Source organism: Hemicordylus capensis, chromosome 3 (genome assembly GCF_027244095.1).
Source record: "Hemicordylus capensis ecotype Gifberg chromosome 3, rHemCap1.1.pri, whole genome shotgun sequence".
NCBI lineage: Eukaryota > Metazoa > Chordata > Lepidosauria > Squamata > Cordylidae > Hemicordylus > Hemicordylus capensis.
The window spans coordinates 186,684,894-186,690,893 of record NC_069659.1 but is presented as its reverse complement, the minus strand read 5'-3'; positions in this window follow the sequence as shown (position 1 = coordinate 186,690,893).

Below are 6,000 nucleotides of genomic sequence, written 5' to 3'. Positions count from 1 at the left end.
AAAAATCAGCCCTTTGCCCAATTCCTCTGAAATTTGGGTGGTAGCTTCCACCCATTGGGCACTACCACCCCCACCCACTAGTTTTGCCCTGGGACCATTTTTTAAAATTCAAAACATTTTGTATTTGGATTTTGAAATTTTGAACACAGAACAAAATTGGGGTGTTTCACATTGGCTGATTTCAAACAGAGAACAAAATGGGGGTGTTTCAGATTCAGGCCAAAAACAAAACAGAAAAAAACCAAAATGCACAACCCTACTTTATAGGTTATTACCAGCACCTTGCATTTTGCCTGGAAACTTATCAGCAGCCAGTGTAGCTCTTTCATCACAGGAGTAATATGGTCTCTCCGAGATGAACCAGAGAGCAATCTGGCTGCCGCATTCTGAACCAGCTGTAGTTTCCGGACAACATAGAAATGCAGCCCCACATAGAGCGCATTGCAGTAATCCAGTCTGGAGGTTACCAGCATATGTACCACTGTTCTGAGGTTGTTTATCTCAAGAATGGACGCACCTGGAGTATCAGCCAAAGCTGATAGAAGGCACCTCTGGCCATTGCCTCAACCTGGGACACAAGGGAGAGGCTCAGATCCAGAAGCACCCCCAGACTGCGTACCTGTTCTTTCCGGGGAAGTGTGATCCCATCCAGTGTTGGGAATTCTCTCTAGTAGAGAAACCCTTTTTCATTATAGCAGAGTGCACAGAGGCACAACACAGCGGAATTTACTTAGGCATGTGTGTATGCTGAGAGTAAAGTAACTTGGAGCCAATTCATAGTTTCAAATCAATATATAAGACATTTATTAGAGAACTCCATTCTAGATAGGAAAGTGAGGAGTTAGGATCTCTAATCTATCTAGCTATCTGGATGCAGATGGATTCTGCATCTTCTCTGCGCACATGGTGCAGGGAGAGGAGCTTGCCATGTTGCAAGGTAGTAGGGACAGGAAGAGAAGAGAGGGAGGAAGTTAATCCCTAAGAGTACTCCCTAAGAGTACCAATCTACATTTCAAAGGAATAATAATAATAATAATAATAATTTGATTTCTATACCACCCTTCCAAAAATGGCTCAGGGCGGTTTACAAAGAGAAATAACAAACAAATAAAATGGCTCCCTGTCCCCAAAGGACTCACATTCTAAAAAGAAACATAAGTGTCAGAGCAGTAGAGAAGGGATGACCAATGTCTTGACCCTCTAGCCCTCTGACTCACTAGTCTGTCCTCCACTGTCTTTGAGGCAAGAGACAGTGCATAGTCCTTAACTTCCAACATCCAGAACAGGCAGATCAAACTCATCTCCCTAGTTTCGACCCCTCACAATGAGTCTCAGTTTGTTATCCCTCATCCAGCCCATCACCGCCTCTAGGCAGGCATTTAGGGAGGTTATGCCTTCTCCCAATGAGGTTGACATGGAGAAATAGATTTGGGTGTCATCAGCTTACTGATAGCACCGAGGACCAAATTCCCTGATGATGTCTTCCAGCGATTTCATGTAGATGTTAAACAATATTGGAGATAATACGGAGCCCTGAGGGACACCATACAAAAGTTCAGATTTTGAAGAACAGCAGTCTCCAAGGGACACCATCTAGAACCTGCCCAAAAGGTAGGAGCAGAACCACTACAAAGCATTGCCCCCCCCCACTCCCAACCCCTTCAGACGCTCCAGAAGGATGCTATGGTCAATAGTATTGAAAGCCACCAAGAGGTCCAAAAGGACCAACAGAGTCACACTTCCTGGAGTTCTGACCCCGCACAATAAGTACCTCCGTCTTACCTGGATTCAGCTTCAGTTTATTCTCCCTCATCCAGCCCATTACTGCCTCCAGGCAGGCATTCAGGGAAGATATGCCATCTCCTGAAGAAGTTGACATGGAGAAATAGATCTGGGTGTCATCAGCATACTGATAACATCCCACTCCAAATCCCCTGATGATCTCTCCCAGTGGTTTCATGTAAATGTTAAAAAGCATTGGAGAGAGTACGGAGCCTTGAGGGACACCTTACTTAAGCTCAGATTCTGAAGAGCAACAGTCTCCAATCGACATCATCTGGAATCTGTCCGAGAGGTAGGAGCAGAACCACTGTAAAACAGTGCCTCCCACCCCCAACACCCTCAGACATTCCAGAAGGATACTATGGTCGATAGTATCGAAAGCTGCCGCGAGATCCAAAAGGACCAACAGAGTCACACTTCCTCTGTCAATTCCCAACTGGAGATCATCCATCAGGCCAACCAAGGCAGTCTCCACCCCATAGCCCACCCAGAAGCCAGTTTGAAATGGGTCTAGATCAGGCCTGCTCAACTTAGGCCCTCCAGCTGTTTTTCGATGAACACTCCCATAATCCCCAGCCACAGTAGCCTATCGCCAGGGGTTATGGGAGTTGTATGCCAACATCTGCAGGAGAGCTGAAGTTGAGCAGGCCTGGTCTAGATAATCAGTTTCCTCCAAGCCTGTCTGGAGCTGGGAGGCCACCACCCTCTCAATTACCTTGCCCAGCAATGGAAGGTTGGAGACAGGCCTGTAGCCACTCAACTCTGAGGGATCCAAGGCAGGCTTCTTCAGAAGTGGTCTAATAATTGCCTCCTTTAGACAAGGAGGCATCCTGCCCTCCCTCAGAGAAGCATTTATTATCTCTGCCAGGCCTTCTACAACAGCCCCCCTGCCAGATAGTATAAGCCATGTTGGGCAAGGGTCAAGAGGGCAGGTGGTAGATTACACCGCTCCAAGCAGCTCGTCCACATCCTCAGGAGTCACAAAGAGTAGTCTCCTTTGTTAAGAAAATTTTGCCTTGGATTGCAGTTGAATGGGATCACTGTAGAATATTGTGTGAGAATGCCCTTAAGATCTGAAGGCCTGGGGGGAAACAAACAGGGGCAGAAATGGGGGAAACAAAACAAATATAAACCATTTGGCAATATTTTTACAGCCAATTCACCCCGATCCCAAGGTAGCAATCTTAGTAACGATAGCATTGCTGCTCTGTTGGACTGAATTACTTAACAAGTCTCTTAGGAAGGACTTGTTGGAAAAGTTGCAGCATACATAATAAATCTGTTCAGGTCTTTGGTGAAACGTGGATGCTGTACCCAGGAACAACACCTATGGGAGCAAGCCAGCAAACCCGGCCCCCATACTGCTACTCTGTCATACAAGTACAGTGTTTGTCTGCATTCATGATCAGAGGGAGAATCATTCTTCAAGAACAGCATTTGTCTCGCCAAACACTGCACTCATATACAAAAGTTGAGAAAAGGTTGTTTCAGTTCATGCAAACCTTTCATTTTCTGAAGTCCATAAAGCTCAAAGTGAAAGTTCATACCTGGAAGCTGTGGGTCTTTCAGAGGCTTTTATTTTGATAATAAAAACTCTTAAAAATATGAATCAATATAGGCTCCAGATAGTTAGGTTTATTATTATTATTTATTATTATTATTAATTCAATTTCTATACTGCCCTTCCAAAAATGGCTCAGGGCGGTTTATACAGAGAAATAATAAATAAATAAGATGGTTTTGTCTTCAAAGGACACGTGAATGTTTACTCAACATAAGCCCCACTGAATTAAATGAGTCTTACTCCCAGGTAAGTGTGCACAGGATTGCAACGTTGTGTGTTATGATGATATACTATAACAATATACTATCTAATTCCAGGTAAGTGTGCACAACCTCATTGTGTGTTATGATGATATACTATTGAAGAGTTTAATGTTATAAAGTTTATCTGAATATCCAAATATACTGCTACCCCTTAATTATAGCATTGTTTTCTTTCAGAGCATTTCTTTGAAAGTACTAGTTTCTTCTGTTTCTTCATACTTGTGTAGTTTTTGGATCCACACCACTCTTTTTAAATCCAGATGATAAAACTCTTTTGTTTACTGCAATATTATTGGTTTTTTATTTTCAGCTTGTATGTTATTCCAACTAACAAAAACAAAGATATATTCAGTCAGTACTCGTACGGTGCAGAAGCTTGCAGTTCCATTTTTAATAATATTCCATGGATAGTACAATGTTCTCTGTTAATTTATACATAATATATTTAAATTTGTTAAAGAAGTAATTAAAGTATTAAAGCAAGTTGAGGTTTGATAAGAAAGCAACTATTTCAATCCCACCCACCCAAGATCTATTTTTTTGTTTAAAAGAAGGAAAAAAAAGGGGGGGGAACCTTGAATTTTGTTTTGTCCCCACAATGGCTTCAACACTTTTGGAAGGTTTACATTTCTAGTTGCTCTAGCTTCTTGCTTTAAGAAATGCTTCTCCAATTTATATTAACTTAAATAACCTTTGTTTTCTGTTATAGGCTGTAGCAGGGTGTCCTCCAGACCTACTGGGTAGACTCCTCCCTGGTTAAAGGGTAATTCCCTGGTTAAAGGACTGACTCCCACTAAGGGGACTGGTCTCCAGCCTCATAATGTTTGCTGCCCCCACCTACTCTCCTTCAGGATAGGGTCCTTACTTCCCCTCCCCTTGGGTATCCTGTAGTGGGTGGAGTAGGAAACCCAGACCACCCACCATCCAACTGGAATCAATAAAGAACCCTCACAGGACAGGTCCAATTGGTGACCGCTAGGCTCCAAGGCTTGTTGATGTGGAACTAGGGAACTTCCCTCCCTTCCCCACAGAGCATTCCAGACCAGTCTTATATAAAAGGAAGTCGTCCTCCCACCCGTCTTTATTTTCTGAAACACTTGATGGTTGAGAAGACTACAAGAGTTGGTAATAGGAAAAACAAATCAGTTTGTAGAATTCAGAGGCACACTAAAACAAAAGAAAAAAACTAGGGATGTGCCCGAATGTTATTCGGCGCGTGCGCATGTATGGCAGACAGGTGCGCGCATGCAACGGGCGCACGCGTGCTTGCTACTTCCGGCCATTTCCTGCCAATGGGGGAATCGGGGCGGCAGGGAGGAACACTGCCGCCCCGAGGGGCTTAAAAATAACAGAGCACCAGTGGGGAGAATGCGGCGGGAGGGCTGAGTGCATCCTCCCCCACCCCTAAAGAACTACCCCTGCTGGCGCCGAAGAGCCGAAATGGCCCCCAGATCCAAAACGTTTCGGAGGCCTTTATAAAGGTTTCCAAAACGTTTCAGGCATATTCCTAGAAAAAACAGCTTGACACAATGAGGAGATTCTCACAAGTGTGCAAAATCGGGCTAAGGGAGCCCAGCTCGGTTTTGCACACTTGTGATAACCATCAGGCTCGAGGGCAAGCCCGGTGGTTCCATGGTGGCAAGCCCGCCTATATAGCCATCCTCTTAAGCAAGGGTAAGGGAGCGAGTACTCCCTTACCCTTTTTTAAAAATTGTGTCTCAGCCATGGCTGCTTGCAGCCGCAGCTGACACACTTGGGGGAGGGGGGCTCCCAATAATGCACTGCATCCTTGTGCGGTGCATTATTGGGGCTCTGAGGATGGGGAACCATGCAGCGGTACTTCTCTGAGCCCTGCCCCCATAGCGGCCGCACAAGGTGTGGGCGCCTTGCAGGAGAGCCGCTGCTTGTTAGGTGGGCCTGCCCAGCTCATCCGCCTGCTTCTGATCATCTGCAGGGAAGGTAAGTAACACCCTCCTTCCCCGCAGATAAGCTTGCTAGCTCTTCACACGGATTGTGTGAAGAGCTTCAATGTCTATCTAATAACTTCCCCTACCACAGTCTTTTCTCAGATGGCAGTTCTTCCTTGAAGGTTTTCTTTTTCTGCTCTTTCAGCTTTGTCACTTCAGGCCACCTGGGGCCAACTGTGTGACTCCAGCCTTTTCTGGCTGCTCTCTCTTCAGCTTCCAATGGATTGAACTACCTAAACAAAAAGTAGCTCTAAAACAAACCCCTCCTCTGTATTGACCCCCTCTCCCCAAAAAGAGAGGGGGAAACCCCTTTTGCTCAGGCTGGGCCTGGCTACCAATCACAGGGCTCCTGTGGATTTCCAGGCACTGTTAACCCCTAGCTACCCACTACATAGCGTTTGGTTAATGTTGATATAACTGTTAA